At 54.2% G+C, this 24630-nt stretch overlaps 19 non-coding genes across 19 annotated transcripts; all 19 read right to left on the reverse strand.

Annotated features, from left to right (window-relative positions):
• Positions 1–112: 112 nt before the first annotated feature.
• LOC141384138 (U1 spliceosomal RNA) lies at positions 113–276 on the reverse strand. The gene has a single exon (XR_015486321.1). It is a non-coding gene; the product is annotated as a U1 spliceosomal RNA (small nuclear RNA).
• A 1127-nt stretch (positions 277–1403) lies between these two features.
• Positions 1404–1567, reverse strand: LOC141384133 (U1 spliceosomal RNA). The gene has a single exon (XR_015486252.1). It is a non-coding gene; the product is annotated as a U1 spliceosomal RNA (small nuclear RNA).
• A 1127-nt stretch (positions 1568–2694) lies between these two features.
• LOC141384123 (U1 spliceosomal RNA) lies at positions 2695–2858 on the reverse strand. The gene has a single exon (XR_015486124.1). It is a non-coding gene; the product is annotated as a U1 spliceosomal RNA (small nuclear RNA).
• Positions 2859–3985: 1127 nt separating this feature from the next.
• LOC141384060 (U1 spliceosomal RNA) lies at positions 3986–4149 on the reverse strand. Its single transcript, XR_015485211.1, has one exon. It is a non-coding gene; the product is annotated as a U1 spliceosomal RNA (small nuclear RNA).
• A 1686-nt stretch (positions 4150–5835) lies between these two features.
• On the reverse strand, positions 5836–5999 carry LOC141384130 (U1 spliceosomal RNA). Its single transcript, XR_015486205.1, has one exon. It is a non-coding gene; the product is annotated as a U1 spliceosomal RNA (small nuclear RNA).
• A 1127-nt stretch (positions 6000–7126) lies between these two features.
• On the reverse strand, positions 7127–7290 carry LOC141384160 (U1 spliceosomal RNA). Its single transcript, XR_015486610.1, has one exon. It is a non-coding gene; the product is annotated as a U1 spliceosomal RNA (small nuclear RNA).
• A 1127-nt stretch (positions 7291–8417) lies between these two features.
• LOC141384134 (U1 spliceosomal RNA) lies at positions 8418–8581 on the reverse strand. The gene has a single exon (XR_015486263.1). It is a non-coding gene; the product is annotated as a U1 spliceosomal RNA (small nuclear RNA).
• Positions 8582–9708: 1127 nt separating this feature from the next.
• Positions 9709–9872, reverse strand: LOC141384061 (U1 spliceosomal RNA). The gene has a single exon (XR_015485219.1). It is a non-coding gene; the product is annotated as a U1 spliceosomal RNA (small nuclear RNA).
• Positions 9873–10999: 1127 nt separating this feature from the next.
• LOC141384156 (U1 spliceosomal RNA) lies at positions 11000–11163 on the reverse strand. Its single transcript, XR_015486565.1, has one exon. It is a non-coding gene; the product is annotated as a U1 spliceosomal RNA (small nuclear RNA).
• A 1127-nt stretch (positions 11164–12290) lies between these two features.
• LOC141384062 (U1 spliceosomal RNA) lies at positions 12291–12454 on the reverse strand. Its single transcript, XR_015485232.1, has one exon. It is a non-coding gene; the product is annotated as a U1 spliceosomal RNA (small nuclear RNA).
• Positions 12455–13581: 1127 nt separating this feature from the next.
• Positions 13582–13745, reverse strand: LOC141384131 (U1 spliceosomal RNA). Its single transcript, XR_015486217.1, has one exon. It is a non-coding gene; the product is annotated as a U1 spliceosomal RNA (small nuclear RNA).
• A 1127-nt stretch (positions 13746–14872) lies between these two features.
• Positions 14873–15036, reverse strand: LOC141384163 (U1 spliceosomal RNA). The gene has a single exon (XR_015486687.1). It is a non-coding gene; the product is annotated as a U1 spliceosomal RNA (small nuclear RNA).
• Positions 15037–16163: 1127 nt separating this feature from the next.
• Positions 16164–16327, reverse strand: LOC141384161 (U1 spliceosomal RNA). The gene has a single exon (XR_015486621.1). It is a non-coding gene; the product is annotated as a U1 spliceosomal RNA (small nuclear RNA).
• Positions 16328–17454: 1127 nt separating this feature from the next.
• On the reverse strand, positions 17455–17618 carry LOC141384162 (U1 spliceosomal RNA). Its single transcript, XR_015486632.1, has one exon. It is a non-coding gene; the product is annotated as a U1 spliceosomal RNA (small nuclear RNA).
• A 1127-nt stretch (positions 17619–18745) lies between these two features.
• LOC141384135 (U1 spliceosomal RNA) lies at positions 18746–18909 on the reverse strand. The gene has a single exon (XR_015486275.1). It is a non-coding gene; the product is annotated as a U1 spliceosomal RNA (small nuclear RNA).
• A 1127-nt stretch (positions 18910–20036) lies between these two features.
• LOC141384064 (U1 spliceosomal RNA) lies at positions 20037–20200 on the reverse strand. Its single transcript, XR_015485243.1, has one exon. It is a non-coding gene; the product is annotated as a U1 spliceosomal RNA (small nuclear RNA).
• A 1127-nt stretch (positions 20201–21327) lies between these two features.
• Positions 21328–21491, reverse strand: LOC141384118 (U1 spliceosomal RNA). Its single transcript, XR_015486054.1, has one exon. It is a non-coding gene; the product is annotated as a U1 spliceosomal RNA (small nuclear RNA).
• Positions 21492–22618: 1127 nt separating this feature from the next.
• Positions 22619–22782, reverse strand: LOC141384119 (U1 spliceosomal RNA). The gene has a single exon (XR_015486066.1). It is a non-coding gene; the product is annotated as a U1 spliceosomal RNA (small nuclear RNA).
• Positions 22783–23909: 1127 nt separating this feature from the next.
• Positions 23910–24073, reverse strand: LOC141384065 (U1 spliceosomal RNA). The gene has a single exon (XR_015485254.1). It is a non-coding gene; the product is annotated as a U1 spliceosomal RNA (small nuclear RNA).
• Between the last annotated feature and the right edge of the window lie 557 nt (positions 24074–24630).

A 24630-nucleotide genomic window follows, 5' to 3' on the forward strand; every position in this document is an offset into this window, starting at 1 on the left:
GCCTTCCACTACTGGAGCAAAAGAGGCTTAGCAAAGGACGAGGAAGAGAGGGAAGCGACGCTCCAGCCGGGTCCCACGCTACCGCCTGAACTCTGTCTTGAACCGCTGTGCTCAGGGGAGAGCGCGAACGCAGTCCCCTACTACCAGAAATTATGCAGTCAAGATTCCCACATTTGGGGAATTCGCAGGGGTCAGCGTGGCCGGAGTGCAATGGCCAAGCCTCGCCCTGGGTGAACCACCTTCTTGATCATGGTATCTCCCCTGCCAGGTAATTATGAGTTGCCGGGCGGCGCAAATGGCAGCCGCCGTTTTCTATCGGCCGTACTCCAGGGCGGTGATGCCCAGCCACCGAGCATGGGGAATGGGCCAGCAACCCCTGTCTCCTGACGGCGCTGTACTTGCAGCAGACGTGCCTGTGCTTGCAAACCACTCGCTAGTAACTGTGGCAACGCATGAAGAGTTTGAGCTTCCTCCAGATGCTTGCTTCGTGTTTTGTCATCAGTTGGGGCTGCCAACACATGGATTCCACTGGACGCACTCGATCTGGGGATAACAGACCCTCTATGGGGGGAGGGGATCCTCCTGTTCTTTCTTTCTTTTCCTCCATCTGTTTTCTTCCTCTACAGATGCCGTTTTTCTCTGCTTAGTTTCTGATTTGGTCTATTTGGACATGTCGACCTCCTGCTTTGCTGCGGTTCGGACCGCCTTTGCCTAGAGCTCCGTGCTTTGCACTCTCGCCTTGTATATTTCGTGTCCTGTTTTCTTACGTCAGCCTACCAGCACAGTGCTCAAACGACATAGCTTGAAGAACACGACGGGATCTACAAACGTTCCGCAAAAGAACTTGACTGACGAAAGCGGAAGCGCTAACGGAACAACCTCCCGCTGCAGGCACCTTACATTCCTGAGACGGGAAACCACCGACGGCTGGCTGCGAAATTGCCTCTGGTTCAGATTGGTTTAGAACCGTCCCTCTGCCCAAAACGCCACAGACGTCTGCAAAAGATTGCAGTTCTTGAAACAAAGTTACCTCTGATCCGAGCAGAAGCGTTCGCTTACTTAATGGCAGATAAAATGATGACCTTTCACACGGTCTGCATTCGTTCCGTCAGTAACAGCGGCAGGCCGGCAAATAAAATCCTGACGTTCCACAGGGCACACTCGCTTGGCGGACAAAAGCCACCGGGGGCTCTCTTTGCGTGTTCCTTCACCTGGTCAAACCGCTTTGAGGGGGGACCTTTCGAGTGGTTTTTCGGCGTCTGAACAGACTCTTCTAGCGACGGGTGGGCAGGCCTTCCACTACTGGAGCAAAAGAGGCTTGGCAAAGGACGAGGAAGAGAGGGAAGCGACGCTCCAGCCGGGTCCCACGCTACCGCCTGAACTCTGTCTTGAACCGCTGTGCTCAGGGGAGAGCACGAACGCAGTCCCCTACTACCAGAAATTATGCAGTCGAGATTCCCACATTTGGGGAATTCGCAGGGGTCAGCGTGGCCGGAGTGCAATGGCCAAGCCTCGCCCTGGGTGAACCACCTTCTTGATCATGGTATCTCCCCTGCCAGGTAATTATGAGTTGCCGGGCGGCGCAAATGGCAGCCGCCGTTTTCTATCGGCCGTACTCCAGGGCGGTGATGCCCAGCCACCGAGCATGGGGAATGGGCCAGCAACCCCTGTCTCCTGACGGCGCTGTACTTGCAGCAGACGTGCCTGTGCTTGCAAACCACTCGCTAGTAACTGTGGCAACGCATGAAGAGTTTGAGCTTCCTCCAGATGCTTGCTTCGTGTTTTGTCATCAGTTGGGGCTGCCAACACATGGATTCCACTGGACGCACTCGATCTGGGGATAACAGACCCTCTATGGGGGGAGGGGATCCTCCTGTTCTTTCTTTCTTTTCCTCCATCTGTTTTCTTCCTCTACAGATGCCGTTTTTCTCTGCTTAGTTTCTGATTTGGTCTATTTGGACATGTCGACCTCCTGCTTTGCTGCGGTTCGGACCGCCTTTGCCTAGAGCTCCGTGCTTTGCACTCTCGCCTTGTATATTTCGTGTCCTGTTTTCTTACGTCAGCCTATCAGCACAGTGCTCAAACGACATAGCTTGAAGAACACGACGGGATCTACAAACGTTCCGCAAAAGAACTTGACTGACGAAAGCGGAAGCGCTAACGGAACAACCTCCCGCTGCAGGCACCTTACATTCCTGAGACGGGAAACCACCGACGGCTGGCTGCGAAATTGCCTCTGGTTCAGATTGGTTTAGAACCGTCCCTCTGCCCAAAACGCCACAGACGTCTGCAAAAGATTGCAGTTCTTGAAACAAAGTTACCTCTGATCCGAGCAGAAGCGTTCGCTTACTTAATGGCAGATAAAATGATGACCTTTCACACGGTCTGCATTCGTTCCGTCAGTAACAGCGGCAGGCCGGCAAATAAAATCCTGACGTTCCACAGGGCACACTCGCTTGGCGGACAAAAGCCACCGGGGGCTCTCTTTGCGTGTTCCTTCACCTGGTCAAACCGCTTTGAGGGGGGACCTTTCGAGTGGTTTTTCGGCGTCTGAACAGACTCTTCTAGCGACGGGTGGGCAGGCCTTCCACTACTGGAGCAAAAGAGGCTTGGCAAAGGACGAGGAAGAGAGGGAAGCGACGCTCCAGCCGGGTCCCACGCTACCGCCTGAACTCTGTCTTGAACCGCTGTGCTCAGGGGAGAGCGCGAACGCAGTCCCCCACTACCAGAAATTATGCAGTTGAGATTCCCACATTTGGGGAATTCGCAGGGGTCAGCGTGGCCGGAGTGCAATGGCCAAGCCTCGCCCTGGGTGAACCACCTTCTTGATCATGGTATCTCCCCTGCCAGGTAAGTATGAGTTGCCGGGCGGCGCAAATGGCAGCCGCCGTTTTCTATCGGCCGTACTTCAGGGCGGTGATGCCCAGCCACCGAGCATGGGGAATGGGCCAGCAACCCCTGTCTCCTGACGGCGCTGTACTTGCAGCAGACGTGCCTGTGCTTGCAAACCACTCGCTAGTAACTGTGGCAACGCATGAAGAGTTTGAGCTTCCTCCAGATGCTTGCTTCGTGTTTTGTCATCAGTTGGGGCTGCCAACACATGGATTCCACTGGACGCACTCGATCTGGGGATAACAGACCCTCTATGGGGGGAGGGGATCCTCCTGTTCTTTCTTTCTTTTCCTCCATCTGTTTTCTTCCTCTACAGATGCCGTTTTTCTCTGCTTAGTTTCTGATTTGGTCTATTTGGACATGTCGACCTCCTGCTTTGCTGCGGTTCGGACCGCCTTTGCCTAGAGCTCCGTGCTTTGCACTCTCGCCTTGTATATTTCGTGTCCTGTTTTCTTACGTCAGCCTACCAGCACAGTGCTCAAACGACATAGCTTGAAGAACACGACGGGATCTACAAACGTTCCGCAAAAGAACTTGACTGACGAAAGCGGAAGCGCTAACGGAACAACCTCCCGCTGCAGGCACCTTACATTCCTGAGACGGGAAACCACCGACGGCTGGCTGCGAAATTGCCTCTGGTTCAGATTGGTTTAGAACCGTCCCTCTGCCCAAAACGCCACAGACGTCTGCAAAAGATTGCAGTTCTTGAAACAAAGTTACCTCTGATCCGAGCAGAAGCGTTCGCTTACTTAATGGCAGATAAAATGATGACCTTTCACACGGTCTGCATTCGTTCCGTCAGTAACAGCGGCAGGCCGGCAAATAAAATCCTGACGTTCCACAGGGCACACTCGCTTGGCGGACAAAAGCCACCGGGGGCTCTCTTTGCGTGTTCCTTCACCTGGTCAAACCGCTTTGAGGGGGGACCTTTCGAGTAGTTTTTCGGCGTCTGAACAGACTCTTCTAGCGACGGGTGGGCAGGCCTTCCACTACTGGAGCAAAAGAGGCTTGGCAAAGGACGAGGAAGAGAGGGAAGCGACGCTCCAGCCGGGTCCCACGCTACCGCCTGAACTCTGTCTTGAACCGTTGTGCTCAGGGGAGAGCGCGAACGCAGTCCCCCACTACCAGAAATTATGCAGTCGAGATTCCCACATTTGGGGAATTCGCAGGGGTCAGCGTGGCCGGAGTGCAATGGCCAAGCCTCGCCCTGGGTGAACCACCTTCTTGATCATGGTATCTCCCCTGCCAGGTAAGTATGAGTTGCCGGGCGGCGCAAATGGCAGCCGCCGTTTTCTATCGGCCGTACTCCAGGGCGGTGATGCCCAGCCACCGAGCATGGGGAATGGGCCAGCAACCCCTGTCTCCTGACGGCGCTGTACTTGCAGCAGACGTGCCTGTGCTTGCAAACCACTCGCTAGTTAAGCCTGATTTATACTTCTGCGTCAAACACCGGCGTATGCTACGGCGCTGACGCATAGCCCTTCGCCGTGGCCATCGCCGTCACTGACGTGCACCTCTCAAAAAATGTAACTACACGTCGCAACGACGCGTAGCTTAAGCTCTGTGATTGGTCGGCTTGGTAGCGCTGACGAGTCTGGGCGGGACCGAGAGGCGCGCGAATGGCGCGACGCCGCGCGAGCGATTGTTTACAAGTGTGGAGTCCCGTGAAGGAGCTCCGGATGGAAAGTTTTGTTTTGTGTTTACCTCATAGTTAAAGTTGTTGCACGTCCGCCGGTTCCTGCCTCAAAATGAGCGAGTTTGAGCCACTTGTACATCCCGGAAGTGTTCAGGAAATGCAAAAAAAGTAGCGAAGAAACTTGACACAGAGGAACATTTACACCTCACTGCCAACTAGCGTTTCGGAAGTGTTAATGCAGACCGGCAGAGACAGCGCGCAGAAGTATAAATGCACAGCCACGCGCGTTGCCTGCGCCGTGGGTTACGCCGGTCACCTGACGCAGAAGTATAAATCAGGCTTAACTGTGGCAACGCATGAAGAGTTTGAGCTTCCTCCAGATGCTTGCTTCGTGTTTTGTCATCAGTTGGGGCTGCCAACACATGGATTCCACTGGACGCACTCGATCTGGGGATAACAGACCCTCTATGGGGGGAGGGGATCCTCCTGTTCTTTCTTTCTTTTACTCCATCTGTTTTCTTCCTCTACAGATGCCGTTTTTCTCTGCTTAGTTTCTGATTTGGTCTATTTGGACATGTCGACCTCCTGCTTTGCTGCGGTTCGGACCGCCTTTGCCTAGAGCTCCGTGCTTTGCACTCTCGCCTTGTATATTTCGTGTCCTGTTTTCTTACGTCAGCCTACCAGCACAGTGCTCAAACGACATAGCTTGAAGAACACGACGGGATCTACAAACGTTCCGCAAAAGAACTTGACTGACGAAAGCGGAAGCGCTAACGGAACAACCTCCCGCTGCAGGCACCTTACATTCCTGAGACGGGAAACCACCGACGGCTGGCTGCGAAATTGCCTCTGGTTCAGATTGGTTTAGAACCGTCCCTCTGCCCAAAACGCCACAGACGTCTGCAAAAGATTGCAGTTCTTGAAACAAAGTTACCTCTGATCCGAGCAGAAGCATTCGCTTACTTAATGGCAGATAAAATGATGACCTTTCACACGGTCTGCATTCGTTCCGTCAGTAACAGCGGCAGGCCGGCAAATAAAATCCTGACGTTCCACAGGGCACACTCGCTTGGCGGACAAAAGCCACCGGGGGCTCTCTTTGCGTGTTCCTTCACCTGGTCAAACCGCTTTGAGGGGGTACCTTTCGAGTGGTTTTTCGGCGTCTGAACAGACTCTTCTAGCGACGGGTGGGCAGGCCTTCCACTACTGGAGCAAAAGAGGCTTGGCAAAGGACGAGGAAGAGAGGGAAGCGACGCTCCAGCCGGGTCCCACGCTACCGCCTGAACTCTGTCTTGAACCGCTGTGCTCAGGGGAGAGCGCGAACGCAGTCCCCCACTACCAGAAATTATGCAGTCGAGATTCCCACATTTGGGGAATTCGCAGGGGTCAGCGTGGCCGGAGTGCAATGGCCAAGCCTCGCCCTGGGTGAACCACCTTCTTGATCATGGTATCTCCCTTGCCAGGTAAGTATGAGTTGCCGGGCGGCGCAAATGGCAGCCGCCGTTTTCTATCGGCCGTACTCCAGGGCGGTGATGCCCAGCCACCGAGCATGGGGAATGGGCCAGCAACCCCTGTCTCCTGACGGCGCTGTACTTGCAGCAGACGTGCCTGTGCTTGCAAACCACTCGCTAGTAACTGTGGCAACGCATGAAGAGTTTGAGCTTCCTCCAGATGCTTGCTTCGTGTTTTGTCATCAGTTGGGGCTGCCAACACATGGATTCCACTGGACGCACTCGATCTGGGGATAACAGACCCTCTATGGGGGGAGGGGATCCTCCTGTTCTTTCTTTCTTTTCCTCCATCTGTTTTCTTCCTCTACAGATGCCGTTTTTCTCTGCTTAGTTTCTGATTTGGTCTATTTGGACATGTCGACCTCCTGCTTTGCTGCGGTTCGGACCGCCTTTGCCTAGAGCTCCGTGCTTTGCACTCTCGCCTTGTATATTTCGTGTCCTGTTTTCTTACGTCAGCCTATCAGCACAGTGCTCAAACGACATAGCTTGAAGAACACGACGGGATCTACAAACGTTCCGCAAAAGAACTTGACTGACGAAAGCGGAAGCGCTAACGGAACAACCTCCCGCTGCAGGCACCTTACATTCCTGAGACGGGAAACCACCGACGGCTGGCTGCGAAATTGCCTCTGGTTCAGATTGGTTTAGAACCGTCCCTCTGCCCAAAACGCCACAGACGTCTGCAAAAGATTGCAGTTCTTGAAACAAAGTTACCTCTGATCCGAGCAGAAGCGTTCGCTTACTTAATGGCAGATAAAATGATGACCTTTCACACGGTCTGCATTCGTTCCGTCAGTAACAGCGGCAGGCCGGCAAATAAAATCCTGACGTTCCACAGGGCACACTCGCTTGGCGGACAAAAGCCACCGGGGGCTCTCTTTGCGTGTTCCTTCACCTGGTCAAACCGCTTTGAGGGGGGACCTTTCGAGTGGTTTTTCGGCGTCTGAACAGACTCTTCTAGCGACGGGTGGGCAGGCCTTCCACTACTGGAGCAAAAGAGGCTTGGCAAAGGACGAGGAAGAGAGGGAAGCGACGCTCCAGCCGGGTCCCACGCTACCGCCTGAACTCTGTCTTGAACCGCTGTGCTCAGGGGAGAGCGCGAACGCAGTCCCCTACTACCAGAAATTATGCAGTCGAGATTCCCACATTTGGGGAATTTGCAGGGGTCAGCGTGGCCGGAGTGCAATGGCCAAGCCTCGCCCTGGGTGAACCACCTTCTTGATCATGGTATCTCCCTTGCCAGGTAAGTATGAGTTGCCGGGCGGCGCAAATGGCAGCCGCCGTTTTCTATCGGCCGTACTCCAGGGCGGTGATGCCCAGCCACCGAGCATGGGGAATGGGCCAGCAACCCCTGTCTCCTGACGGCGCTGTACTTGCAGCAGACGTGCCTGTGCTTGCAAACCACTCGCTAGTAACTGTGGCAACGCATGAAGAGTTTGAGCTTCCTCCAGATGCTTGCTTCGTGTTTTGTCATCAGTTGGGGCTGCCAACACATGGATTCCACTGGACGCACTCGATCTGGGGATAACAGACCCTCTATGGGGGGAGGGGATCCTCCTGTTCTTTCTTTCTTTTCCTCCATCTGTTTTCTTCCTCTACAGATGCCGTTTTTCTCTGCTTAGTTTCTGATTTGGTCTATTTGGACATGTCGACCTCCTGCTTTGCTGCGGTTCGGACCGCCTTTGCCTAGAGCTCCGTGCTTTGCACTCTCGCCTTGTATATTTCGTGTCCTGTTTTCTTACGTCAGCCTACCAGCACAGTGCTCAAACGACATAGCTTGAAGAACACGACGGGATCTACAAACGTTCCGCAAAAGAACTTGACTGACGAAAGCGGAAGCGCTAACGGAACAACCTCCCGCTGCAGGCACCTTACATTCCTGAGACGGGAAACCACCGACGGCTGGCTGCGAAATTGCCTCTGGTTCAGATTGGTTTAGAACCGTCCCTCTGCCCAAAACGCCACAGACGTCTGCAAAAGATTGCAGTTCTTGAAACAAAGTTACCTCTGATCCGAGCAGAAGCGTTCGCTTACTTAATGGCAGATAAAATGATGACCTTTCACACGGTCTGCATTCGTTCCGTCAGTAACAGCGGCAGGCCGGCAAATAAAATCCTGACGTTCCACAGGGCACACTCGCTTGGCGGACAAAAGCCACCGGGGGCTCTCTTTGCGTGTTCCTTCACCTGGTCAAACCGCTTTGAGGGGGGACCTTTCGAGTGGTTTTTCGGCGTCTGAACAGACTCTTCTAGCGACGGGTGGGCAGGCCTTCCACTACTGGAGCAAAAGAGGCTTGGCAAAGGACGAGGAAGAGAGGGAAGCGACGCTCCAGCCGGGTCCCACGCTACCGCCTGAACTCTGTCTTGAACCGCTGTGCTCAGGGGAGAGCGCAAACGCAGTCCCCTACTACCAGAAATTATGCAGTCGAGATTCCCACATTTGGGGAATTCGCAGGGGTCAGCGTGGCCGGAGTGCAATGGCCAAGCCTCGCCCTGGGTGAACCACCTTCTTGATCATGGTATCTCCCTTGCCAGGTAAGTATGAGTTGCCGGGCGGCGCAAATGGCAGCCGCCGTTTTCTATCGGCCGTACTCCAGGGCGGTGATGCCCAGCCACCGAGCATGGGGAATGGGCCAGCAACCCCTGTCTCCTGACGGCGCTGTACTTGCAGCAGACGTGCCTGTGCTTGCAAACCACTCGCTAGTAACTGTGGCAACGCATGAAGAGTTTGAGCTTCCTCCAGATGCTTGCTTCGTGTTTTGTCATCAGTTGGGGCTGCCAACACATGGATTCCACTGGACGCACTCGATCTGGGGATAACAGACCCTCTATGGGGGGAGGGGATCCTCCTGTTCTTTCTTTCTTTTCCTCCATCTGTTTTCTTCCTCTACAGATGCCGTTTTTCTCTGCTTAGTTTCTGATTTGGTCTATTTGGACATGTCGACCTCCTGCTTTGCTGCGGTTCGGACCGCCTTTGCCTAGAGCTCCGTGCTTTGCACTCTCGCCTTGTATATTTCGTGTCCTGTTTTCTTACGTCAGCCTATCAGCACAGTGCTCAAACGACATAGCTTGAAGAACACGACGGGATCTACAAACGTTCCGCAAAAGAACTTGACTGACGAAAGCGGAAGCGCTAACGGAACAACCTCCCGCTGCAGGCACCTTACATTCCTGAGACGGGAAACCACCGACGGCTGGCTGCGAAATTGCCTCTGGTTCAGATTGGTTTAGAACCGTCCCTCTGCCCAAAACGCCACAGACGTCTGCAAAAGATTGCAGTTCTTGAAACAAAGTTACCTCTGATCCGAGCAGAAGCGTTCGCTTACTTAATGGCAGATAAAATGATGACCTTTCACACGGTCTGCATTCGTTCCGTCAGTAACAGCGGCAGGCCGGCAAATAAAATCCTGACGTTCCACAGGGCACACTCGCTTGGCGGACAAAAGCCACCGGGGGCTCTCTTTGCGTGTTCCTTCACCTGGTCAAACCGCTTTGAGGGGGGACCTTTCGAGTAGTTTTTCGGCGTCTGAACAGACTCTTCTAGCGACGGGTGGGCAGGCCTTCCACTACTGGAGCAAAAGAGGCTTGGCAAAGGACGAGGAAGAGAGGGAAGCGACGCTCCAGCCGGGTCCCACGCTACCGCCTGAACTCTGTCTTGAACCGCTGTGCTCAGGGGAGAGCGCGAACGCAGTCCCCCACTACCAGAAATTATGCAGTCGAGATTCCCACATTTGGGGAATTCGCAGGGGTCAGCGTGGCCGGAGTGCAATGGCCAAGCCTCGCCCTGGGTGAACCACCTTCTTGATCATGGTATCTCCCCTGCCAGGTAAGTATGAGTTGCCGGGCGGCGCAAATGGCAGCCGCCGTTTTCTATCGGCCGTACTTCAGGGCGGTGATGCCCAGCCACCGAGCATGGGGAATGGGCCAGCAACCCCTGTCTCCTGACGGCGCTGTACTTGCAGCAGACGTGCCTGTGCTTGCAAACCACTCGCTAGTAACTGTGGCAACGCATGAAGAGTTTGAGCTTCCTCCAGATGCTTGCTTCGTGTTTTGTCATCAGTTGGGGCTGCCAACACATGGATTCCACTGGACGCACTCGATCTGGGGATAACAGACCCTCTATGGGGGGAGGGGATCCTCCTGTTCTTTCTTTCTTTTCCTCCATCTGTTTTCTTCCTCTACAGATGCCGTTTTTCTCTGCTTAGTTTCTGATTTGGTCTATTTGGACATGTCGACCTCCTGCTTTGCTGCGGTTCGGACCGCCTTTGCCTAGAGCTCCGTGCTTTGCACTCTCGCCTTGTATATTTCGTGTCCTGTTTTCTTACGTCAGCCTACCAGCACAGTGCTCAAACGACATAGCTTGAAGAACACGACGGGATCTACAAACGTTCCGCAAAAGAACTTGACTGATGAAAGCGGAAGCGCTAACGGAACAACCTCCCGCTGCAGGCACCTTACATTCCTGAGACGGGAAACCACCGACGGCTGGCTGCGAAATTGCCTCTGGTTCAGATTGGTTTAGAACCGTCCCTCTGCCCAAAACGCCACAGACGTCTGCAAAAGATTGCAGTTCTTGAAACAAAGTTACCTCTGATCCGAGCAGAAGCGTTCGCTTACTTAATGGCAGATAAAATGATGACCTTTCACACGGTCTGCATTCGTTCCGTCAGTAACAGCGGCAGGCCGGCAAATAAAATCCTGACGTTCCACAGGGCACACTCGCTTGGCGGACAAAAGCCACCGGGGGCTCTCTTTGCGTGTTCCTTCACCTGGTCAAACCGCTTTGAGGGGGGACCTTTCGAGTAGTTTTTCGGCGTCTGAACAGACTCTTCTAGCGACGGGTGGGCAGGCCTTCCACTACTGGAGCAAAAGAGGCTTGGCAAAGGACGAGGAAGAGAGGGAAGCGACGCTCCAGCCGGGTCCCACGCTACCGCCTGAACTCTGTCTTGAACCGCTGTGCTCAGGGGAGAGCGCGAACGCAGTCCCCCACTACCAGAAATTATGCAGTCGAGATTCCCACATTTGGGGAATTCGCAGGGGTCAGCGTGGTCGGAGTGTAATGGCCAAGCCTCGCCCTGGGTGAACCACCTTCTTGATCATGGTATCTCCCCTGCCAGGTAAGTATGAGTTGCCGGGCGGCGCAAATGGCAGCCGCCGTTTTCTATCGGCCGTACTCCAGGGCGGTGATGCCCAGCCACCGAGCATGGGGAATGGGCCAGCAACCCCTGTCTCCTGACGGCGCTGTACTTGCAGCAGACGTGCCTGTGCTTGCAAACCACTCGCTAGTAACTGTGGCAACGCATGAAGAGTTTGAGCTTCCTCCAGATGCTTGCTTCGTGTTTTGTCATCAGTTGGGGCTGCCAACACATGGATTCCACTGGACGCACTCGATCTGGGGATAACAGACCCTCTATGGGGGGAGGGGATCCTCCTGTTCTTTCTTTCTTTTCCTCCATCTGTTTTCTTCCTCTACAGATGCCGTTTTTCTCTGCTTAGTTTCTGATTTGGTCTATTTGGACATGTCGACCTCCTGCTTTGCTGCGGTTCGGACCGCCTTTGCCTAGAGCTCCGTGCGTTGCACTCTCGCCTTGTATATTTCGTGCCCTGTTTTCTTACGTCAGCCTATCAGCACAGTGCTCAAACGACATAGCTTGAAGAACACGACGGGATCTACAAACGTTCCGCAAAAGAACTTGACTGACGAAAGCGGAAGCGCTAACGGAACAACCTCCCGCTGCAGGCACCTTACATTCCTGAGACAGGAAACCACCGACGGCTGGCTGCGAAATTGCCTCTGGTTCAGATTGGTTTAGAACCGTCCCTCTGCCCAAAACGCCACAGACGTCTGCAAAAGATTGCAGTTCTTGAAACAAAGTTACCTCTGATCCGAGCAGAAGCGTTCGCTTACTTAATGGCAGATAAAATGATGACCTTTCACACGGTCTGCATTCGTTCCGTCAGTAACAGCGGCAGGCCGGCAAATAAAATCCTGACGTTCCACAGGGCACACTCGCTTGGCGGACAAAAGCCACCGGGGGCTCTCTTTGCGTGTTCCTTCACCTGGTCAAACCGCTTTGAGGGGGGACCTTTCGAGTAGTTTTTCGGCGTCTGAACAGACTCTTCTAGCGACGGGTGGGCAGGCCTTCCACTACTGGAGCAAAAGAGGCTTGGCAAAGGACGAGGAAGAGAGGGAAGCGACGCTCCAGCCGGGTCCCACGCTACCGCCTGAACTCTGTCTTGAACCGCTGTGCTCAGGGGAGAGCGCGAACGCAGTCCCCCACTACCAGAAATTATGCAGTCGAGATTCCCACATTTGGGGAATTCGCAGGGGTCAGCGTGGCCGGAGTGCAATGGCCAAGCCTCGCCCTGGGTGAACCACCTTCTTGATCATGGTATCTCCCCTGCCAGGTAAGTATGAGTTGCCGGGCGGCGCAAATGGCAGCCGCCGTTTTCTATCGGCCGTACTTCAGGGCGGTGATGCCCAGCCACCGAGCATGGGGAATGGGCCAGCAACCCCTGTCTCCTGACGGCGCTGTACTTGCAGCAGACGTGCCTGTGCTTGCAAACCACTCGCTAGTAACTGTGGCAACGCATGAAGAGTTTGAGCTTCCTCCAGATGCTTGCTTCGTGTTTTGTCATCAGTTGGGGCTGCCAACACATGGATTCCACTGGACGCACTCGATCTGGGGATAACAGACCCTCTATGGGGGGAGGGGATCCTCCTGTTCTTTCTTTCTTTTCCTCCATCTGTTTTCTTCCTCTACAGATGCCGTTTTTCTCTGCTTAGTTTCTGATTTGGTCTATTTGGACATGTCGACCTCCTGCTTTGCTGCGGTTCGGACCGCCTTTGCCTAGAGCTCCGTGCTTTGCACTCTCGCCTTGTATATTTCGTGTCCTGTTTTCTTACGTCAGCCTACCAGCACAGTGCTCAAACGACATAGCTTGAAGAACACGACGGGATCTACAAACGTTCCGCAAAAGAACTTGACTGACGAAAGCGGAATCGCTAACGGAACAACCTCCCGCTGCAGGCACCTTACATTCCTGAGACGGGAAACCACCGACGGCTGGCTGCGAAATTGCCTCTGGTTCAGATTGGTTTAGAACCGTCCCTCTGCCCAAAACGCCACAGACGTCTGCAAAAGATTGCAGTTCTTGAAACAAAGTTACCTCTGATCCGAGCAGAAGCATTCGCTTACTTAATGGCAGATAAAATGATGACCTTTCACACGGTCTGCATTCGTTCCGTCAGTAACAGCGGCAGGCCGGCAAATAAAATCCTGACGTTCCACAGGGCACACTCGCTTGGCGGACAAAAGCCACCGGGGGCTCTCTTTGCGTGTTCCTTCACCTGGTCAAACCGCTTTGAGGGGGTACCTTTCGAGTGGTTTTTCGGCGTCTGAACAGACTCTTCTAGCGACGGGTGGGCAGGCCTTCCACTACTGGAGCAAAAGAGGCTTGGCAAAGGACGAGGAAGAGAGGGAAGCGACGCTCCAGCCGGGTCCCACGCTACCGCCTGAACTCTGTCTTGAACCGCTGTGCTCAGGGGAGAGCGCGAACGCAGTCCCCCACTACCAGAAATTATGCAGTCGAGATTCCCACATTTGGGGAATTCGCAGGGGTCAGCGTGGCCGGAGTGCAATGGCCAAGCCTCGCCCTGGGTGAACCACCTTCTTGATCATGGTATCTCCCTTGCCAGGTAAGTATGAGTTGCCGGGCGGCGCAAATGGCAGCCGCCGTTTTCTATCGGCCGTACTCCAGGGCGGTGATGCCCAGCCACCGAGCATGGGGAATGGGCCAGCAACCCCTGTCTCCTGACGGCGCTGTACTTGCAGCAGACGTGCCTGTGCTTGCAAACCACTCGCTAGTAACTGTGGCAACGCATGAAGAGTTTGAGCTTCCTCCAGATGCTTGCTTCGTGTTTTGTCATCAGTTGGGGCTGCCAACACATGGATTCCACTGGACGCACTCGATCTGGGGATAACAGACCCTCTATGGGGGGAGGGGATCCTCCTGTTCTTTCTTTCTTTTCCTCCATCTGTTTTCTTCCTCTACAGATGCCGTTTTTCTCTGCTTAGTTTCTGATTTGGTCTATTTGGACATGTCGACCTCCTGCTTTGCTGCGGTTCGGACCGCCTTTGCCTAGAGCTCCGTGCTTTGCACTCTCGCCTTGTATATTTCGTGTCCTGTTTTCTTACGTCAGCCTATCAGCACAGTGCTCAAACGACATAGCTTGAAGAACACGACGGGATCTACAAACGTTCCGCAAAAGAACTTGACTGACGAAAGCGGAAGCGCTAACGGAACAACCTCCCGCTGCAGGCACCTTACATTCCTGAGACGGGAAACCACCGACGGCTGGCTGCGAAATTGCCTCTGGTTCAGATTGGTTTAGAACCGTCCCTCTGCCCAAAACGCCACAGACGTCTGCAAAAGATTGCAGTTCTTGAAACAAAGTTACCTCTGATCCGAGCAGAAGCGTTCGCTTACTTAATGGCAGATAAAATGATGACCTTTCACACGGTCTGCATTCGTTCCGTCAGTAACAGCGGCAGGCCGGCAAATAAAATCCTGACGTTCCACAGGGCACACTCGCTTGGCGGACAAAAGCCACCGGGGGCTCTCTTTGCGTGTTCCTTCACCTGGTCAAACCGCTTTGAGGGGGGACCTTTCGAGTGGTTTTTCGGCGTCTGAACAGACTCTTCTAGCGACGGGTGGGCAGGCCTTCCACTACTGGAGCAAAAGAGGCTTGGCAAAGGACGAGGAAGAGAGGGAAGCGACGCTCCAGCCGGGTCCCACGCTACCGCCTGAACTCTGTCTTGAACCGCTGTGCTCAGGGGAGAGCGCGAACGCAGTCCCCTACTACCAGAAATTATGCAGTCGAGATTCCCACATTTGGGGAATTTACAGGGGTCAGCGTGGCCGGAGTGCAATGGCCAAGCCTCGCCCTGGGTGAACCACCTTCTTGATCATGGTATCTCCCTTGCCAGGTAAGTATGAGTTGCCGGGCGGCGCAAATGGCAGCCGCCGTTTTCTATCGGCCGTACTCCAGGGCGGTGATGCCCAGCCACCGAGCATGGGGAATGGGCCAGCAACCCCTGTCTCCTGACGGCGCTGTACTTGCAGCAGACGTGCCTGTGCTTGCAAACCACTCGCTAGTAACTGTGGCAACGCATGAAGAGTTTGAGCTTCCTCCAGATGCTTGCTTCGTGTTTTGTCATCAGTTGGGGCTGCCAACACATGGATTCCACTGGACGCACTCGATCTGGGGATAACAGACCCTCTATGGGGGGAGGGGATCCTCCTGTTCTTTCTTTCTTTTCCTCCATCTGTTTTCTTCCTCTACAGATGCCGTTTTTCTCTGCTTAGTTTCTGATTTGGTCTATTTGGACATGTCGACCTCCTGCTTTGCTGCGGTTCGGACCGCCTTTGCCTAGAGCTCCGTGCTTTGCACTCTCGCCTTGTATATTTCGTGTCCTGTTTTCTTACGTCAGCCTACCAGCACAGTGCTCAAACGACATAGCTTGAAGAACACGACGGGATCTACAAACGTTCCGCAAAAGAACTTGACTGACGAAAGCGGAAGCGCTAACGGAACAACCTCCCGCTGCAGGCACCTTACATTCCTGAGACGGGAAACCACAGACGGCTGGCTGCGAAATTGCCTCTGGTTCAGATTGGTTTAGAACAGTCCCTCTGCCCAAAACGCCACAGACGTCTGCAAAAGATTGCAGTTCTTGAAACAAAGTTACCTCTGATCCGAGCAGAAGCGTTCGCTTACTTAATGGCAGATAAAATGATGACCTTTCACACGGTCTGCATTCGTTCCGTCAGTAACAGCGGCAGGCCGGCAAATAAAATCCTGACGTTCCACAGGGCACACTCGCTTGGCGGACAAAAGCCACCGGGGGCTCTCTTTGCGTGTTCCTTCACCTGGTCAAACCGCTTTGAGGGGGGACCTTTCGAGTGGTTTTTCGGCGTCTGAACAGACTCTTCTAGCGACGGGTGGGCAGGCCTTCCACTACTGGAGCAAAAGAGGCTTGGCAAAGGACGAGGAAGAGAGGGAAGCGACGCTCCAGCCGGGTCCCACGCTACCGCCTGAACTCTGTCTTGAACCGCTGTGCTCAGGGGAGAGCGCGAACGCAGTCCCCTACTACCAGAAATTATGCAGTCGAGATTCCCACATTTGGGGAATTTGCAGGGGTCAGCGTGGCCGGAGTGCAATGGCCAAGCCTCGCCCTGGGTGAACCACCTTCTTGATCATGGTATCTCCCTTGCCAGGTAAGTATGAGTTGCCGGGCGGCGCAAATGGCAGCCGCCGTTTTCTATCGGCCGTACTCCAGGGCGGTGATGCCCAGCCACCGAGCATGGGGAATGGGCCAGCAACCCCTGTCTCCTGACGGCGCTGTACTTGCAGCAGACGTGCCTGTGCTTGCAAACCACTCGCTAGTAACTGTGGCAACGCATGAAGAGTTTGAGCTTCCTCCAGATGCTTGCTTCGTGTTTTGTCATCAGTTGGGGCTGCCAACACATGGATTCCACTGGACGCACTCGATCTGGGGATAACAGACCCTCTATGGGGGGAGGGGATCCTCCTGTTCTTTCTTTCTTTTCCTCCATCTGTTTTCTTCCTCTACAGATGCCGTTTTTCTCTGCTTAGTTTCTGATTTGGTCTATTTGGACATGTCGACCTCCTGCTTTGCTGCGGTTCGGACCGCCTTTGCCTAGAGCTCCGTGCTTTGCACTCTCGCCTTGTATATTTCGTGTCCTGTTTTCTTACGTCAGCCTACCAGCACAGTGCTCAAACGACATAGCTTGAAGAACACGACGGGATCTACAAACGTTCCGCAAAAGAACTTGACTGACGAAAGCGGAAGCGCTAACGGAACAACCTCCCGCTGCAGGCACCTTACATTCCTGAGACGGGAAACCACCGACGGCTGGCTGCGAAATTGCCTCTGGTTCAGATTGGTTTAGAACCGTCCCTCTGCCCAAAACGCCACAGACGTCTGCAAAAGATTGCAGTTCTTGAAACAAAGTTACCTCTGATCCGAGCAGAAGCGTTCGCTTACTTAATGGCAGATAAAATGATGACCTTTCACACGGTCTGCATTCGTTCCGTCAGTAACAGCGGCAGGCCGGCAAATAAAATCCTGACGTTCCACAGGGCACACTCGCTTGGCGGACAAAAGCCACCGGGGGCTCTCTTTGCGTGTTCCTTCACCTGGTCAAACCGCTTTGAGGGGGGACCTTTCGAGTGGTTTTTCGGCGTCTGAACAGACTCTTCTAGCGACGGGTGGGCAGGCCTTCCACTACTGGAGCAAAAGAGGCTTGGCAAAGGACGAGGAAGAGAGGGAAGCGACGCTCCAGCCGGGTCCCACGCTACCGCCTGAACTCTGTCTTGAACCGCTGTGCTCAGGGGAGAGCGCGAACGCAGTCCCCTACTACCAGAAATTATGCAGTCGAGATTCCCACATTTGGGGAATTTGCAGGGGTCAGCGTGGCCGGAGTGCAATGGCCAAGCCTCGCCCTGGGTGAACCACCTTCTTGATCATGGTATCTCCCTTGCCAGGTAAGTATGAGTTGCCGGGCGGCGCAAATGGCAGCCGCCGTTTTCTATCGGCCGTACTCCAGGGCGGTGATGCCCAGCCACCGAGCATGGGGAATGGGCCAGCAACCCCTGTCTCCTGACGGCGCTGTACTTGCAGCAGACGTGCCTGTGCTTGCAAACCACTCGCTAGTAACTGTGGCAACGCATGAAGAGTTTGAGCTTCCTCCAGATGCTTGCTTCGTGTTTTGTCATCAGTTGGGGCTGCCAACACATGGATTCCACTGGACGCACTCGATCTGGGGATAACAGACCCTCTATGGGGGGAGGGGATCCTCCTGTTCTTTCTTTCTTTTCCTCCATCTGTTTTCTTCCTCTACAGATGCCGTTTTTCTCTGCTTAGTTTCTGATTTGGTCTATTTGGACATGTCGACCTCCTGCTTTGCTGCGGTTCGGACCGCCTTTGCCTAGAGCTCCGTGCTTTGCACTCTCGCCTTGTATATTTCGTGTCCTGTTTTCTTACGTCAGCCTACCAGCACAGTGCTCAAACGACATAGCTTGAAGAACACGACGGGATCTACAAACGTTCCGCAAAAGAACTTGACTGACGAAAGCGGAAGCGCTAACGGAACAACCTCCCGCTGCAGGCACCTTACATTCCTGAGACGGGAAACCACCGACGGCTGGCTGCGAAATTGCCTCTGGTTCAGATTGGTTTAGAACCGTCCCTCTGCCCAAAACGCCACAGACGTCTGCAAAAGATTGCAGTTCTTGAAACAAAGTTACCTCTGATCCGAGCAGAAGCGTTCGCTTACTTAATGGCAGATAAAATGATGACCTTTCACACGGTCTGCATTCGTTCCGTCAGTAACAGCGGCAGGCCGGCAAATAAAATCCTGACGTTCCACAGGGCACACTCGCTTGGCGGACAAAAGCCACCGGGGGCTCTCTTTGCGTGTTCCTTCACCTGGTCAAACCGCTTTGAGGGGGGACCTTTCGAGTGGTTTTTCGGCGTCTGAACAGACTCTTCTAGCGACGGGTGGGCAGGCCTTCCACTACTGGAGCAAAAGAGGCTTGGCAAAGGACGAGGAAGAGAGGGAAGCGACGCTCCAGCCGGGTCCCACGCTACCGCCTGAACTCTGTCTTGAACCGCTGTGCTCAGGGGAGAGCGCAAACGCAGTCCCCTACTACCAGAAATTATGCAGTCGAGATTCCCACATTTGGGGAATTCGCAGGGGTCAGCGTGGCCGGAGTGCAATGGCCAAGCCTCGCCCTGGGTGAACCACCTTCTTGATCATGGTATCTCCCTTGCCAGGTAAGTATGAGTTGCCGGGCGGCGCAAATGGCAGCCGCCGTTTTCTATCGGCCGTACTCCAGGGCGGTGATGCCCAGCCACCGAGCATGGGGAATGGGCCAGCAACCCCTGTCTCCTGACGGCGCTGTACTTGCAGCAGACGTGCCTGTGCTTGCAAACCACTCGCTAGTAACTGTGGCAACGCATGAAGAGTTTGAGCTTCCTCCAGATGCTTGCTTCGTGTTTTGTCATCAGTTGGGGCTGCCAACACATGGATTCCACTGGACGCACTCGATCTGGGGATAACAGACCCTCTATGGGGGGAGGGGATCCTCCTGTTCTTTCTTTCTTTTCCTCCATCTGTTTTCTTCCTCTACAGATGCCGTTTTTCTCTGCTTAGTTTCTGATTTGGTCTATTTGGACATGTCGACCTCCTGCTTTGCTGCGGTTCGGACCGCCTTTGCCTAGAGCTCCGTGCTTTGCACTCTCGCCTTGTATATTTCGTGTCCTGTTTTCTTACGTCAGCCTATCAGCACAGTGCTCAAACGACATAGCTTGAAGAACACGACGGGATCTACAAACGTTCCGCAAAAGAACTTGACTGACGAAAGCGGAAGCGCTAACGGAACAACCTCCCGCTGCAGGCACCTTACATTCCTGAGACGGGAAACCACCGACGGCTGGCTGCGAAATTGCCTCTGGTTCAGATTGGTTTAGAACCGTCCCTCTGCCCAAAACGCCACAGACGTCTGCAAAAGATTGCAGTTCTTGAAACAAAGTTACCTCTGATCCGAGCAGAAGCGTTCGCTTACTTAATGGCAGATAAAATGATGACCTTTCACACGGTCTGCATTCGTTCCGTCAGTAACAGCGGCAGGCCGGCAAATAAAATCCTGACGTTCCACAGGGCACACTCGCTTGGCGGACAAAAGCCACCGGGGGCTCTCTTTGCGTGTTCCTTCACCTGGTCAAACCGCTTTGAGGGGGGACCTTTCGAGTAGTTTTTCGGCGTCTGAACAGACTCTTCTAGCGACGGGTGGGCAGGCCTTCCACTACTGGAGCAAAAGAGGCTTGGCAAAGGACGAGGAAGAGAGGGAAGCGACGCTCCAGCCGGGTCCCACGCTACCGCCTGAACTCTGTCTTGAACCGCTGTGCTCAGGGGAGAGCGCGAACGCAGTCCCCCACTACCAGAAATTATGCAGTCGAGATTCCCACATTTGGGGAATTCGCAGGGGTCAGCGTGGCCGGAGTGCAATGGCCAAGCCTCGCCCTGGGTGAACCACCTTCTTGATCATGGTATCTCCCCTGCCAGGTAAGTATGAGTTGCCGGGCGGCGCAAATGGCAGCCGCCGTTTTCTATCGGCCGTACTTCAGGGCGGTGATGCCCAGCCACCGAGCATGGGGAATGGGCCAGCAACCCCTGTCTCCTGACGGCGCTGTACTTGCAGCAGACGTGCCTGTGCTTGCAAACCACTCGCTAGTAACTGTGGCAACGCATGAAGAGTTTGAGCTTCCTCCAGATGCTTGCTTCGTGTTTTGTCATCAGTTGGGGCTGCCAACACATGGATTCCACTGGACGCACTCGATCTGGGGATAACAGACCCTCTATGGGGGGAGGGGATCCTCCTGTTCTTTCTTTCTTTTCCTCCATCTGTTTTCTTCCTCTACAGATGCCGTTTTTCTCTGCTTAGTTTCTGATTTGGTCTATTTGGACATGTCGACCTCCTGCTTTGCTGCGGTTCGGACCGCCTTTGCCTAGAGCTCCGTGCTTTGCACTCTCGCCTTGTATATTTCGTGTCCTGTTTTCTTACGTCAGCCTACCAGCACAGTGCTCAAACGACATAGCTTGAAGAACACGACGGGATCTACAAACGTTCCGCAAAAGAACTTGACTGACGAAAGCGGAAGCGCTAACGGAACAACCTCCCGCTGCAGGCACCTTACATTCCTGAGACGGGAAACCACCGACGGCTGGCTGCGAAATTGCCTCTGGTTCAGATTGGTTTAGAACCGTCCCTCTGCCCAAAACGCCACAGACGTCTGCAAAAGATTGCAGTTCTTGAAACAAAGTTACCTCTGATCGGAGCAGAAGCGTTCGCTTACTTAATGGCAGATAAAATGATGACCTTTCACACGGTCTGCATTCGTTCCGTCAGTAACAGCGGCAGGCCGGCAAATAAAATCCTGACGTTCCACAGGGCACACTCGCTTGGCGGACAAAAGCCACCGGGGGCTCTCTTTGCGTGTTCCTTCACCTGGTCAAACCGCTTTGAGGGGGGACCTTTCGAGTAGTTTTTCGGCGTCTGAACAGACTCTTCTAGCGACGGGTGGGCAGGCCTTCCACTACTGGAGCAAAAGAGGCTTGGCAAAGGACGAGGAAGAGAGGGAAGCGACGCTCCAGCCGGGTCCCACGCTACCGCCTGAACTCTGTCTTGAACCGCTGTGCTCAGGGGAGAGCGCGAACGCAGTCCCCCACTACCAGAAATTATGCAGTCGAGATTCCCACATTTGGGGAATTCGCAGGGGTCAGCGTGGCCGGAGTGTAATGGCCAAGCCTCGCCCTGGGTGAACCACCTTCTTGATCATGGTATCTCCCCTGCCAGGTAAGTATGAGTTGCCGGGCGGCGCAAATGGCAGCCGCCGTTTTCTATCGGCCGTACTCCAGGGCGGTGATGCCCAGCCACCGAGCATGGGGAATGGGCCAGCAACCCCTGTCTCCTGACGGCGCTGTACTTGCAGCAGACGTGCCTGTGCTTGCAAACCACTCGCTAGTAACTGTGGCAACGCATGAAGAGTTTGAGCTTCCTCCAGATGCTTGCTTCGTGTTTTGTCATCAGTTGGGGCTGCCAACACATGGATTCCACTGGACGCACTCGATCTGGGGATAACAGACCCTCTATGGGGGGAGGGGATCCTCCTGTTCTTTCTTTCTTTTCCTCCATCTGTTTTCTTCCTCTACAGATGCCGTTTTTCTCTGCTTAGTTTCTGATTTGGTCTATTTGGACATGTCGACCTCCTGCTTTGCTGCGGTTCGGACCGCCTTTGCCTAGAGCTCCGTGCGTTGCACTCTCGCCTTGTATATTTCGTGCCCTGTTTTCTTACGTCAGCCTATCAGCACAGTGCTCAAACGACATAGCTTGAAGAACACGACGGGATCTACAAACGTTCCGCAAAAGAACTTGACTGACGAAAGCGGAAGCGCTAACGGAACAACCTCCCGCTGCAGGCACCTTACATTCCTGAGACAGGAAACCACCGACGGCTGGCTGCGAAATTGCCTCTGGTTCAGATTGGTTTAGAACCGTCCCTCTGCCCAAAACGCCACAGACGTCTGCAAAAGATTGCAGTTCTTGAAACAAAGTTACCTCTGATCCGAGCAGAAGCGTTCGCTTACTTAATGGCAGATAAAATGATGACCTTTCACACGGTCTGCATTCGTTCCGTCAGTAACAGCGGCAGGCCGGCAAATAAAATCCTGACGTTCCACAGGGCACACTCGCTTGGCGGACAAAAGCCACCGGGGGCTCTCTTTGCGTGTTCCTTCACCTGGTCAAACCGCTTTGAGGGGGGACCTTTCGAGTAGTTTTTCGGCGTCTGAACAGACTCTTCTAGCGACGGGTGGGCAGGCCTTCCACTACTGGAGCAAAAGAGGCTTGGCAAAGGACGAGGAAGAGAGGGAAGCGACGCTCCAGCCGGGTCCCACGCTACCGCCTGAACTCTGTCTTGAACCGCTGTGCTCAGGGGAGAGCGCGAACGCAGTCCCCCACTACCAGAAATTATGCAGTCGAGATTCCCACATTTGGGGAATTCGCAGGGGTCAGCGTGGCCGGAGTGTAATGGCCAAGCCTCGCCCTGGGTGAACCACCTTCTTGATCATGGTATCTCCCCTGCCAGGTAAGTATGAGTTGCCGGGCGGCGCAAATGGCAGCCGCCGTTTTCTATCGGCCGTACTCCAGGGCGGTGATGCCCAGCCACCGAGCATGGGGAATGGGCCAGCAACCCCTGTCTCCTGACGGCGCTGTACTTGCAGCAGACGTGCCTGTGCTTGCAAACCACTCGCTAGTAACTGTGGCAACGCATGAAGAGTTTGAGCTTCCTCCAGATGCTTGCTTCGTGTTTTGTCATCAGTTGGGGCTGCCAACACATGGATTCCACTGGACGCACTCGATCTGGGGATAACAGACCCTCTATGGGGGGAGGGGATCCTCCTGTTCTTTCTTTCTTTTCCTCCATCTGTTTTCTTCCTCTACAGATGCCGTTTTTCTCTGCTTAGTTTCTGATTTGGTCTATTTGGACATGTCGACCTCCTGCTTTGCTGCGGTTCGGACCGCCTTTGCCTAGAGCTCCGTGCGTTGCACTCTCGCCTTGTATATTTCGTGCCCTGTTTTCTTACGTCAGCCTATCAGCACAGTGCTCAAACGACATAGCTTGAAGAACACGACGGGATCTACAAACGTTCCGCAAAAGAACTTGACTGACGAAAGCGGAAGCGCTAACGGAACAACCTCCCGCTGCAGGCACCTTACATTCCTGAGACAGGAAACCACCGACGGCTGGCTGCGAAATTGCCTCTGGTTCAGATTGGTTTAGAACCGTCCCTCTGCCCAAAACGCCACAGACGTCTGCAAAAGATTGCAGTTCTTGAAACAAAGTTACCTCTGATCCGAGCAGAAGCGTTCGCTTACTTAATGGCAGATAAAATGATGACCTTTCACACGGTCTGCATTCGTTCCGTCAGTAACAGCGGCAGGCCGGCAAATAAAATCCTGACGTTCCACAGGGCACACTCGCTTGGCGGACAAAAGCCACCGGGGGCTCTCTTTGCGTGTTCCTTCACCTGGTCAAACCGCTTTGAGGGGGGACCTTTCGAGTAGTTTTTCGGCGTCTGAACAGACTCTTCTAGCGACGGGTGGGCAGGCCTTCCACTACTGGAGCAAAAGAGGCTTGGCAAAGGACGAGGAAGAGAGGGAAGCGACGCTCCAGCCGGGTCCCACGCTACCGCCTGAACTCTGTCTTGAACCGCTGTGCTCAGGGGAGAGCGCGAACGCAGTCCCCCACTACCAGAAATTATGCAGTCGAGATTCCCACATTTGGGGAATTCGCAGGGGTCAGCGTGGCCGGAGTGCAATGGCCAAGCCTCGCCCTGGGTGAACCACCTTCTTGATCATGGTATCTCCCCTGCCAGGTAAGTATGAGTTGCCGGGCGGCGCAAATGGCAGCCGCCGTTTTCTATCGGCCGTACTTCAGGGCGGTGATGCCCAGCCACCGAGCATGGGGAATGGGCCAGCAACCCCTGTCTCCTGACGGCGCTGTACTTGCAGCAGACGTGCCTGTGCTTGCAAACCACTCGCTAGTAACTGTGGCAACGCATGAAGAGTTTGAGCTTCCTCCAGATGCTTGCTTCGTGTTTTGTCATCAGTTGGGGCTGCCAACACATGGATTCCACTGGACGCACTCGATCTGGGGATAACAGACCCTCTATGGGGGGAGGGGATCCTCCTGTTCTTTCTTTCTTTTCCTCCATCTGTTTTCTTCCTCTACAGATGCCGTTTTTCTCTGCTTAGTTTCTGATTTGGTCTATTTGGACATGTCGACCTCCTGCTTTGCTGCGGTTCGGACCGCCTTTGCTCAGAGCTCCGTGCTTTGCACTCTCGCCTTGTATATTTCGTGTCCTGTTTTCTTACGTCAGCCTACCAGCACAGTGCTCAAACGACATAGCTTGAAGAACACGACGGGATCTACAAACGTTC

The sequence above is a fragment of the Danio rerio genome, chromosome 4 (genome assembly GCF_052040795.2).
Source record: "Danio rerio strain M-AB ecotype USA chromosome 4, GRCz13ab, whole genome shotgun sequence".
Classification (NCBI taxonomy): domain Eukaryota; kingdom Metazoa; phylum Chordata; class Actinopteri; order Cypriniformes; family Danionidae; genus Danio; species Danio rerio.